This window comes from Bombus terrestris, chromosome 4 (genome assembly GCF_910591885.1).
Source record: "Bombus terrestris chromosome 4, iyBomTerr1.2, whole genome shotgun sequence".
Taxonomy (NCBI): domain Eukaryota; kingdom Metazoa; phylum Arthropoda; class Insecta; order Hymenoptera; family Apidae; genus Bombus; species Bombus terrestris.
Genome location: NC_063272.1, coordinates 775,638 through 788,757, shown reverse-complemented (window position 1 = coordinate 788,757; position 13,120 = coordinate 775,638). Strand labels below are relative to the sequence as shown.

The 13,120-nt window shown below is 46.4% G+C and overlaps 1 protein-coding gene and 1 long non-coding RNA gene across 2 annotated transcripts in view; one reads left to right on the top strand and one right to left on the bottom strand.

Annotated features, from left to right (window-relative positions):
• The window catches only part of LOC125385036, a 49,058-nt gene extending 36,747 nt beyond the window's left edge, over positions 1-12,311 (top strand). The window contains exon 2 of the long non-coding RNA XR_007223971.1: positions 7,251-12,311. This is a non-coding gene — a long non-coding RNA (uncharacterized LOC125385036). The remainder of the gene's footprint in view (positions 1-7,250) is intronic.
• Positions 1-13,120, bottom strand: part of LOC100647483 (A-kinase anchor protein 200) — a 61,707-nt gene that overhangs the window by 48,320 nt on the left and 267 nt on the right. The gene's annotated exons all lie outside the window — the stretch shown is intronic.

The following is a 13,120-nucleotide window of genomic DNA, read 5'->3' as shown; positions in this document are numbered from 1 at the left end:
ATCCAAGGACAAACGCTTTCCCCAATGGCGTTATTTATAATCCTTATATCGCAGTGGAAGCCGAACATACATTCTCGGTGTACGAGACACCAAGAGAAAGGGGACACGGGAGAGGGTGGAGACAAAAAAATCAGACAAGGTCGCCGTACGCGTGCTATCACCGTTAACGCGATTCCTTATTGTCTCTACTAGAGCGGATAGCATGGGACTTCAGAAAACCCTGCGAACTCGGGTCAGTCACTTTATCGATTCTGTCCCCCTCGTTTATCTGTCTCAAACATCGAAGGCAAAAGTTCGACTGCGAGCATGTCGCGAACGCGTTCCGAACGAAATTCAAAGATCGACGGATATCCATCGTGATCTCTCTCCGCGAGGGTTTCTACGATCGTACATCCCTGTCGCTCCTACTTAAAATGTAAATATATACGAAAGTGTTTGTATGTTTGGAGATGATAATGCGAGGCTAAGCAAAGTTTCCCACTATCCAGTACTCGAGCTCAAGAGTTTCGATAAGCGGCTGTAAATAGTACATACTCGGTAAACTTTGTACTCGTTTTTGAAACGAACCAGGGAAAGAAAGAGCGGATCGATCGCAAAATCTTCGTTGGCAGAAGTTTCGGCTCGACATCCCTCCACTGTTCCGGTATTCTTTGGCTTCGGTATAACGTTACCACAAAGGTGGTCAGCGTGCCACGGTCGAGAACAGCAGCCGTCCGCTGGTTGTTTTATGCATTTTACCGATCAGCTTGTTAAAAGTTAACGCGTTGCCTCGGCTCACCACCAGAACAAGAAAGATTTTGAAATATTTCGCTTCGTAACGCGTGTCTAACGTACGCTCGTAGCAGCGAGCATAGAGAGCTGGTTCCGACAGAAAAATCCACGAGACCTTTACGAGACGATACTCGACACTCACGATCCTCTTTTGGCTTAATCTGCAAAGATGATCTCCGTTCGTCGCTGGATCACGCCTTTTAAAAGGGAGAGATCGTTCCTCCACTCGTTGAATATTACGCAGTCTCCCACGATGTTCGAAAAGACGTATATACACGACACTGAAATCTATCGAGTTGCCTGCGTTTCGATCTTTAAGCCATTCTATCTCCGTTGGAATGACATTTCTACCGTATTACATACTTTAAAAAGGAACGGATACGTCACCGTGTTAAATTACAATTTCTCGCGTTTGATCCGCTTTCTTACTTACGGCAATAGTCGAAGCGAGGGAGACTGCAATTCTCCGAGACATCCGTCTTTCTACGAGACGTCTTCCAACTATGTATTACGGACGAACAAAGCTCGAAACAAGATTACGCTTTGAATTACACGCCGAGTTCGGATACCAATTCATCCGTGATTACCTAATCTCTGGCTGGGAAGTTCTCGGAACGAACAACAACTTGGAGAAAAAGACTTCCTAGTCATGCGAACTCAACCATGCTCGTGGTGCAGCTTCGAGAAAGCTGAATCGGACACCGTCTGATCTCACCCGTCAACTAAAACTTCTGTTCCAACTTTGCTAATTGGCTTTTTACTTTATACGACGTCAGCTTTAAATGTTCGGTGAAATTCTAATAATCAACGCTATAACTAATAATTAATACTCGATAATGATTCTCAGTAATGATTGCACCCAGGATCTCGTTCGATCACGACGACATACCGCTTTCGTGAACGAAAGTCGCGTCGAATTGATCTCGACGAATTAGACGAGTACCGAGAATAACTGACCTAGGGCATAGGAATCAAACTCGTTGGTCTGTTCCAAATTATCAAACCACTAGGGTAGAATAAGCATAAATCATAAACCATAGCGCTGCTAAAAGTATAACCGCAAGAGGAAGAGAGCGAGAGAGACGAGAAGAGAAAAGAGAGGAGAAGCGGTTGAAGCGTTGGTTTTAGAGGTTAAGCCGCTCGTACGGTGTTACAGAGACACGAGATCACGCGTTAATTCGATACTTCCTGCTCGCTGGACGAGACGAGATTTTTCTCGAGGATTTACTCCGCGGTGCTTGAAAACCGCGTGCTGCTGGATATATTCCAGGGAAGCCCTGTCTTAAACGACATCGTTCGTCTACGGTCTACGCCAACGACTTGGTTCGCTGAATTGTCTGCCATTCCACATTTCAACGTAAATTTCTATTCAAGAAATAAAAAAAGAAACATAGGCTCGTTAGAGGCGGCGAATAAATTCGTTAAAAGGCGGAGGGAGTCGCGCGGACGTAAATTTGTAGGTCGGATAAGACCAGGAAGCGAGGGATTTCGAAAGCAAAGCCGAACGCGAAAGAAGGCTCGGCTCTTCCTACCTATACGCAAGATTACGCATATTTGTGGCTCAAAGGACCGTCAGGGCCAGCGGTTCGAGCAACCTTGCAAGCAACCTCCAGCAGGTATACACGAGTGAAACGCGCCGATGCCGGGATAACCGGTTTCCGCGATGTACGTTTGTCGAAACGCCTTAATTACCAGGACCTCTGCTCGTCCTTTCGTCTCTCTTTCTCCATCCTTGGAGCATCGCAGGGACGTATCCCGCGATGCCGTGTGCCCATGCTTCAACTGGGTCACGATAGGCATCGGCAACTTCTTTCGAAATCGAATAACTGCGTTGAAACGTATCACGGCCGATATCGAACGGTATCCACCGTCCAAGGCCTTGTGGAAAATACGTGTTTTCGACATCGTTCGACTTTTCAGCTAGATTTTCATCTGCCAGTTATTCATCGTCGTTTAAAATTCATTAGGAGCGCTATACAACGAATTTAATCTGGCAAAGTGCGGTAGGAAAAAATTACGCAGCTCGCGTACTCCGAGATACCTTCCTAGTTATTGCATAAAAGGAACACGATCTGTTTTCGTTAAATTATAGTATACGCGCGTTGGCAATGCCAACTGAAGCGGGTCGAAGGTGATCGGAAGGAGGTTGAAAACGGTCAAAGCGGATTGGAATAGATTGATACGCATTGAAGCGAGTAGGTAACGAAGACGAGCGCGCGTACATTTTCGTGTTAGAACAGATCGATGCAATTTCATCAACGATGTTATGTTCAGAGGTCCACGGAGAAACGGCTGTATCTCGTCTACTCGATATACAGAATACGTACAACGTTCACCAGGTCCCGTGAAGCAGTTTACCGTTTTCTGGCCAACCGCTCCACTACAGCCAACGTCTGGTTCGATCCTTTCGTTGAAGTTTCCTCTCCCTCGATTCTCGACGTAGAAAACGGTACGATATCTGCTCTCTCGGTCGCTCAGCCCCGTCCCTTTTTCCTCTATTCCCTTCTATTCACGCGCTCGCTACACACAGACACCGACACAGATTATCGGTCGCCGTATGACTCACTCGAATAGTGGCGTACTATAGAGGCAGTCGCCACGGCGGAACGAGCTGCTGCGATAATCCATTCGACTCTCTGTCAACCAAATAGAAATACAATTGCACTCCGCGTGCTTGGCATTTGCAAATCCACGCGTTACTGTATCCGCTGCGACGAAGTTGGTTTTCCAAGCAGAATTCGGCCGCGCGAAACTACCCACCCAGTTTTGCCCAAAGTTGGAAACGAAATATGCCCGATCATCGCGAACTTTTCGGTGGTCGCCTAACGGTATCGGGTAACGCACGGCGATCTCGTTAACGTCAGGAATGCTCGATGTTCCTACGAATCGTGAGCGAATCGTTTCACGGGACCAGTCTGAAGACGCGCAGATTCCGCGATGCCCTGTCCATTCTAGATTTTCCATCTTCACCATGTATCTTAACGACGTAGGTCATGGAGGCCAAAGAAACACTCCATTACACCGTATCTCCGTGAAGGAATTACTCAACCGAGAAAAACACGTCTCACGTTCTCTAACGCTGGTGAACGACGATACGCGCCGTGTCTGTATATCCTTCGAACAAGTCAACCACGGAACGCGAACGAAACGAGTATCGAACGAATAAAATTCGCGATAAAATTCAATGTAGGTCTATCGGAGAAGATAACGAAGTCGTGTCCCCAGGTTGCTCCGGAACGAGAATCCTCGTTGTGCCTCTAGTTCCAGCTAGATAAACGAATGTAGCGCTCGCTAAAAAATAGAAGGACGGCAAAGTTCGAGGAAAAGCGGAACGAGCTTGGGTCCGAGTTGAATGTATCGGTAAACGAACGTTCGCCAGTCCTGTGCAAAATACCGTATGCTCTACTTGCGAGTTATGGTGGTCGGAGTTGCGAAAATACGAGACTAACGAGGAGGGGAAAAAATAAAAAGCTCTCGGCCAGCACAAGTTTTAAATGTTGCGCGTTTACAAGCACAGAGGATACACATTAGGCGTGTCTCCCCTGAACCCCGTACTCAACCGAGCATGGCGAAACCGGAACCTGAATATATATCAGCTCGGTCCCATTTAGCCTTCCATCTCGCTTCAGAAACTAGTCGAACGTAGCTGCCGTGAAATGGAAATCCGCCCGCAGACCTCAGGGGAGTGTCAACCAATTTTTATCGCCGCCTTTTTATCTCTCCGTGCTTTTTATATTCCCGATATGCTCGAATTTCTCCATCGCGAGCTTTACGACCCTGATTTTTCTTCCTCGTGTATCGTGCAAAGTCGAACGCAGAGCAAACGGTGCAAAGCGTAAAAAAGCTGGTGCGGCTGCGATACTTTTCGAGGATGTCGGTCGAGTCGGTTACGAGGGAGGAGGCACGCGGTGTCGTGTCACGGTAAAAGGCACAGTACCATAGGGTTAAATACAACTCGAATCGTTTCTCTCGAGTGGTGCTCGTACGTCTTCGTGTTGCCCTTGTAGTCACGCGGCACCGCGTGCGATACAGCCTTAACCTTAACCTCGAACACCGACTGCACACCATGCTACGCGCTAGTACTATTTTAAGGTCTCGTTTTAACTCGACTCCGAGAAACGGTGATACACAACGCGCGTCTTGCACGCTCCTATGTGCGGTTCCATATCCCAACGGGACCGAGGCACCGCTCTTCGCGTAACGTTTCATTAAAAATTTGTCAAGCTTGAGGCGCTTTACCCTCGCGTCCTACTTTTGCTCCTTCGGCGTAACGCTCTTCCACGACTGTGAGGAACTCCACTTTTATCTATTCCCTTAATAATAGATAGCAACGATAGATGCACAAAATTGAGAACGTACGTTGGACGCGGAAGACTCGTAACGAACGATCGAAACGAACGGCTGGAGAGAGGAAGCAACAGCGTTGGTCGCATCGATCGTACGCGATTCGAGTGGAACATCCCTCGGCGAAGCTTCAATCTGTCAGCGCGTCACTCTCACGACGAACGGAACTTTAACCTTCACCTTGAACACGCCCTCCGTGCACGGAAACTATTTTAGGGTGGCGTGCTACCCTGAAAGAGAAACGAGTACCGGCAACGCGGCTGCGCTCGTACAGTCTAATCTTAACGTGTTCCACGAGGCGACTTGATCGAGTTAAAGCAGCCACAAAGGACGAAGACATCGCGCCATAATCGTGCCATTGTACTCACGTTTAACCAGCCAGTCGTTTATTCACTCGCGAGAACGTTGGAAAAAAAGTAACGACATCCCACGGTCGCGCGGAAATAACGCGGCTAGATTACCGTGGGTGTTTTGAATGACTCAGAACCGATTAACGCGCCGGTTCGTTAGCGGGTAATTCCGACACGATATGATTAAACGTAAATTCAGTGTCGTCGCGTGTTCGGAAACCTGTCGGAAAATTCAAATACATGGATTGGACGCGTGCGGCCATCGAACACGAACGGCTACCGAATTCAGCCGTATATGTTTGTACAGCTGCGTACAGCGTATGTGTACCGATCGCTTAACGAAGGAAGTGTTTCGACGATCCTGAGTATCGATATTCGAATTTCGTAACTGGAGTACGAGAGTCGATTTTTACAGACTCGTTTATTACGAAACAGATTAATTGCTCTCGCGTAGGCCGTAAAAATGTTCCTCTTAAGTAAATTAATCACGCGAATCGAGTGGAACGGACGCATCTGAAAAATCGCGGTCGATGGAAAAAAGAGAAGCTGAGGACGATATCACGGTGTGGAGAAAGAAAGTGGAAGGGAAGCGAGATCGAGGAGGAAAATAATCGAACGAGACCGTACGCGAAATGATTTATAACGTGCTCGAGGTAGCGTTAGTCACGACGCGAGCAAGGCAGACACGATGCGATACTGAGATTCGATATTTACGCGGCTACGCTCCGCCATTATTCAGTTCTTCAATTATTACATAGCCATCGACGTTAGGCCATCAGTCCGACGATTCGTTCCCGTTTCTGGATACTTTAGGCGGTCGAGAGTCCATTCGGTCCGGTCCATCGGCCATTCCGAACCCTAGCGCAACCGAATAATACGGAAACACGTGTCGTTTCGGTGCATCCATGGAAAACAAATAAGGGTTTCGCTGGGACAACGGTGCTTCGCCTTTTACTATCGACCAACCCCCCTGCTTCAATCCATGAAATTCGAAGCTGTAACTACATTTTCCTACCTAATGGCATAGCACGCCGCCTCGAAACGAAACATACGCGAGTGCAAGGCCATCGCAACCCCTCGATCGCCATCATTGGAATACGATACATCGTGCTCGTCAGCGTTACAATAAAAATACTGCCATGTTAACGATAATACGCGGAACGAATGCAGAAAACATCTATCTACATGAGGCACGAGCCATAACGAGTAACGACGTAAGACGAGGAATGCGACGTCGTAGAACGGTGCGATCGCATTAGTTGGACCAATTAACGTAATTAACTGTAATTAATTAGAAGCAAAAAGGGACTGAATCGGAGACTCGTCGTAGTCATGGCATTGTCGGTTCGGCGAAAGCGGCGCGCGATTCCGCGGGACGCTGCCAATCGCCACTATCACTCCCACCGTTTTTGGAACTTGGAATTAAAACGAACAATTGCACGAATCAACGGCCGCGTTCTCTTTGTTCTCGATGGGATCGTTGCACGGAGAGCGCTCCACATTCGCAACGATTCCAATGGATAAGCCGCAATCGCGATATTTTCGGCCGCGTAAATATTTTTACCACGACATCCTTCTTTTCCCACGATTTCAAAGAATTTCATACGAACGATAATAAACAAATTTTAACTCGGTCCATACCGGTTCCATTACCGGAACGCCAAATCCTCGCGGAATCGTCGAAAATAGGACGTCCGGAGCGAGATACAACGAGAGCTTAAGAATACGGACATTTTGCCGATCTTTTCCTTAACGCACGGTGATCTGGTAATCTTTTTTTCTCAGTGGTTCCATGGTCGTTGGCTGATACGTCGAAATGAAAAGAGGAGGCAAGAACCAGAGGGAGAATGGTTCTCGTAACCACATTATCACGGATTTTCCTGTCGGTTCGTGGCTCGTCAACGAGGACGTGGCTTAATCCATTATGTAGCTACTGTGTTGGCTCTTCAAGGCGGCTTTTCAAGCGTCGCGCACACAAAGACGCGCTTGCACACCCACTCCCGGCGCGGTGGCCTCTTCTGCCCGTCTATCGTTCGAGCAAACAGTGATATTACCCGGCCAACACGACGACCACCACCACAGTCAACGACAGTACCACGCTCGCAAGAAACGCGAAGTCCGCTTTGCGTTCGTCGAGATATTTCGTATATTTCGGTTCACAAAACCAGAATGGAAGCTGCATACAGAAATAAGAGAAAAGGTGATGCGCGCATCCACTCTCACAACGACTCCACTTTCGTTTCTCTGTGGACTTGACTAGAGAAAAAAGTCGGTATAAAAGGAAACGCTCTATCCTGCTATTATGCTATACCAATACGATGTACCACGTTTCATTCCTGTTTACTCAAAGGAGGACGCTCCGGTGAAACGATTCCGTCGATCATCGGAATCCCTGAGATACGTAACAGGAAGGCACGAAGCATGCTGTGGCTGTTGTGGATCTGCCTCGTCAAGGCTAGGCATCCAAACAAGATTTATGCTCGGCAAGGCAAATACAACCAGCGTCGATATGTTTCGACCACGTGTTCGGATTATGCAATAAACGTGACCATCCTTTCAGAACGTGTCGTCGAATCGTTTCTACTCTGGTCTTCGGTCTCCAGTTACTTCTGCTGACAAATCACAATCTCGAGACACAAGTAAAGATAGACGTAAGACGTGCGATCCGCGTAAAGGGACAGAATCGTAATTGCATGTGACGTACGATTTTGAAGTAGCGGGGGCTGTGGAGAAGGAGGAGGAGATGATGGTCGGAAACAAATTCTGACTCTAAATTCTCGAGAGGAGGCAAAGTGAGAGCACAAGGGAAAAAGCAGAAAGAGCGAAGTGACGGTACAGAAGCTAGGAAGCTTTTGTACGTTCAGCATCGAGGGAGAGAGAAGGGAGAGAAAGGGCGAGGCTAAGCCGAACTAAGAATGCGGGGGAGAGAACAACGTAGAGAGTAGGGCACGGATGGCGAACAGCTGCCAGGGTCTATGGTGGCCGTTTTGTGTGAACGTGCCCCCATAACCCCCATACTCCCTCCTTGCCCCGCTCTCTCGCTCTGTTGCTCCTACAGCCACTGGAAGCCCTCGTGTATACTATACAGTCATCCATCTATCCCTTGCTCTCCCTGCTTTGCAAAGAATAAAAGCGCGCTCGCGACGCACGTGGAAGTGTACGCCCGCTGTTAATCTATGTGTCCAATCGAACCGAAAATCTCCACGGAAAATATTTCTCCTAAAGGAAATCATCGTGGACGAGCATCGGAAGGACAGCTCTTTCTCCTCGACCATCGGGCCAACAATCGCATGAGGAATCGTCTTACAATGAAGAACGTCACGGCGAAACATCGTTGACGAGCAAAGAATTATACAATGTCATCCTGGCTGTCGTGTTCGTGAAAAGATTGCTTCTAGTTTTCCAGAAGCTACGCTTGTCTCGAAATATCGCGCATCGACCATAGGTCATCGAATCGAACGTGAACATGATGAAAATCGTCGATCACTCTATGTATCTGTCTATCTATCGAACAATCTATGAGAAAAGCAAAAGTATTACGAACGTAAGTGTTAGATAACAGCAAGCGACGGCTGTATCGCGCGTTAGGGCAGCGATATCAGCTTCTTAACGCTAAATCAATGCTCTTCTCGTCAACCCTCTTTTTCCATTAAGGCTTTGCCATGATCCAATCTACTCGACGCTGGCTACCGAACGACAAGGACGATTAAAGGACCCAGTAAACGAGCACTTATCGCATCGTCGACTAAATGAAACGTAGCAGTTTGGAGAATCGATCGATTTCTCGAAAGCAGTCTGATAGCCGATTTACAATTTTACAAAAGACGAAGGGAAGATTATTTTGTAACAATTCCCTTTTTGGAAGGGACAGAAGTAAGAAAATTCTTCGAGAAATAATTTTATATTCTTTTAGTAGTAAACGTGAGTTTTGAACGGTAAATTTTTGTTGATGCGAGTGACGCAATAAATTATTATAACGCGATATCTCGACAACCATGGAAGCACCAGTATGTTGGCGAACACGATGGAGACACGCAAGAAGAAACATCGGAGCGCGTCGTTTTGTTCGGCAACGGTAACATTGTTGAAACATGAGAAGATATTGTCCACTTGACAACGGAGCCATGGCTTGGAAGAGAATCACTCTGGGTGCACGTGATGCCCAACCGATACACGCCGGCCTCTCTGCCTTTTCGTTCTGCCTCTAGAAGATGGTCGATGCCTCGTGCCCGTTCGACAAGTTCTTGATACACGAGCAAAGTGTCGTTTCGAGAATCCACTACCAAACTAAAATACCGGTCTGAATCGTTCATCGAACAAAAGAATTTCGAGCAATTTCGTGGAGCAATCTGAAACGAGAATCGTAGACAAAAGACAAATGGAGCGAGAAGTCGAATAGAGTCGAAAAATAGTTAGGCGATTGTTTCGCGAGTTCAGTCGCTGCTCATCGCGCACGGTTGAATCTCTTCCTTTTCTTTTTTCTTGCACGTTGAAATTCCAACTCGGATCTAAAACGATCGAAACGTTTCGTAACGTTCGCCAGGTAGGCAGCCGAAGAAGGAGAAGAGGAAGAAGACGACGAAGAAACAAAGCAAATGGAGAAAAAGAAGGTGAACGGAGAACGGGTAGAGGGGGGCTTTCGAGAAGTAGGAGGAGGAGGCGATGGTGGTGGAGGATTGAAATGGACGAAGGGAGGTTCGAGAAAAGGCAGTCCTCGGGGCTCCTTGTCCCCGACGTTTAATTTCAGGCAGTCGAAGGAGCTCGTAACATCTCCGCCGTGTTTAATATCGAGAAGAGGGCCTTGGGAAGAAGATGCCCGTGATCAACCCAGAACCAGTTCTCGCGCCTTAAACGGACGGTTCTCACGCATTTATGGCCCTTCATCACGCTTTCCATTCGACCTAATTGCCGCAATCGAGCTCCGTGAGAACCACTGTCTCTCGTGTACCGTTTTGCAGGAAATTGGAATACCTACATCGCGTAATCGCGCCAAAATCGAACCGCTGTTCCAACGATTCGAAACAGTTTCGTTCAAAAGACGATAACGAGACACGACAAACGACCGGTTATTTAATAAGAACGAAGAAAGGGAAACGATCATCAAGTTGTAGAGATTGCGGTAAATACTATCAACGATAATGCGAAACAAAAGAAACTAGAATTGAATAGTGTTTATCGCGTAACAATGGTTGAGAATTACTGCTCGTTACGAGATACGATCGTTTCGTGATCAATAATACGACCGTACAACCGGTATAAAAGAAGGCGACTCGGTTAACTTGAACGTTAATGAGTCATTCGAGAGTTGTGTTTGACACGTATCCGATACTTAATTACATCGCTCTACCGAATAGCGTTAACTTTTAACAAATTTACCGGCCGTGTAACAATTACTCGTGTACGATGAGTCCGATTTTTCCTGGTCACCGTTTTCTTTTCTTCTGGTTACATATTTCACTACGTAGTCGTCGCTACGCCTCTACTCGTCAGCTATGAACGCGACTCTCGAAACGTAAGACTGGAAACCGAGGTTTACGCTAGCGGAACAAAGAAAGTCAATGCCGTGACGTTTCCACGAGCTTTTTTACGGTTTACTCTAAATCCCGTTACGCGAGATTTCGCCTCGATCGCGCTGAATTATTAAAAAGATGCGACAAACCGTATCGAAACCGGGTCGATAACCGGCGCTCTATACGTCCAATCGAACAAAGACCGAACTCGCTGCGAGTAACAATCGCAAGAATTCGACGCCAGCCAGCCTCCCGTTCCACGTAAAACCGTAATCTCCGAACCGACTCTCGTTCGTCGTAAAGTGACGAGAAAATCGCGACTATTCATGCTTGACCGCTCCGGAATATGAAATTTTATTTCATCGTCTGCGCTGCGTTTCTCTGATCGCGATCGTTCCCAGTTAAAGAAGAATGTACGTAGCCAATTACCACGGACGAAGGAAATACTACCGTTTAATCGGATCATCGTTTAATGCGTAATCGGAATGGTATTTAACCCGTTCCCGTATACCAAATCACACACTCGTGACTGATTATAGTTAAATCAGCAACAAGTAAAAATTATATTCTAACCGAATATCTGTTTTCATTTGAAACTTTATTTCACTTCATAAAAGAATAAATCGAGCAATGTAATATAATATACGATAGTCATAGCCATTGTGCGTTAAATATAAATAGTCAAGTTTAACGAATATAGCCATAAGACAAATAAGAAGGCAGGGAATTCACGCAACATTGTATCGTAATTTGATAGCTTTATCGTTATTTCGGGTTTTTTCTTCGTCGTACGATTCCGTAGTCGAGGAGTACCCCAGCTCGCCGACACGAAAGTCGTCGTCGAGGAAAAAGAAGGTATACGCCAGGGGATAGAGAGGATACCACTCGAATAGGAACCGGAACTCACGGTCCGTGCTCAGAATTGACTACACGATTGCACATGTACAGCCGTGCATATGAATCAGATAAAAGAGTGCCAGAGGAGTTCTTAGGAGCGCAACGGGCGGAGAGAGTTTATCGGCTCCGTCATTGATTTCTTTGTCGCGCGAAGATAAATCTCCGTATCATATCAAGGGAAGAGAACACGCGCGCTCGCACGAACACGCACCCATTGGTCATTGAAGGCGAGTACTTTCAAAACCGTAGAGACCAAATCGAAAATCGTCTAACAAGTCGAGACCCAACGATTGATAACAGAGACTTTCCATCTAGCGAGCATCGCGATGTTGCACTGCCGACTTTACAGTCTATCGCATTCGTATAAACACTACCGGCCTTTTAACTTACTGCGCCGTTATCTAGAGCGAATCTCCTGCTCCGCGAATAATTCGACGTATGTACCGGTGAAAAAGGAAATGGACGCACTGGTTCTTATTAACACTGTATAGGGTGGGATCGCGAAAGGGGGCGGGGAACTATTTAGATATTTCGAGACATAGCATACATCACGATCTTACTTATGTAAACTTAATTCAATGGTGTTTAGCTAGCTCGAGGAAGAATGTTCTATCTTTTCGTTCAACGCCTGTAACTCTCTTTTCGTTGACCTAGCTAACCTTGAATCGAGCATCTTCCTGTCGTAGATTGTACATATGTATTAAGAATGCGAAAGAAAAATACAAATATTAACTGTAATATATAATGAAATAACAGGCGAGTTTGAGCCTATGACGCAGTGTCGCGTTCTGTAAAATCTTTTGTTTTGACACGATACATGTTTCGTACGAGTTTACGGGAGAAATGTGTACGATATCGTAATATCGTCGAACGAGCAAGAACAAGCTACGATAAGGAAATTGAAGAGATGCATAACATAGTAACGTGAATATCTATTTCAGTTAATATCCATCTTAGGCATTTAGTATTAGTCGGACATGTCGGTTTGTATTCGTTCTATCGGTCTCCAATAACGAAACGAATTCGGAAATTTCGGTAACATCAAATATCGCGTAATTCGTGCAAAAGACAGGAACTTGACGCCGCCTGTCAACGAGAAAACATTTTATACCGCGTTCTGAAATCGCACCGATGCCGAAAGTAAAAAATTCACAAAGATATATATGTACGATGTTTCAAAATTCAATAGAACAAACTCTGATACGTTCTTTCAGAGAACACTACAATCCACGTGCTACGAAATACGTT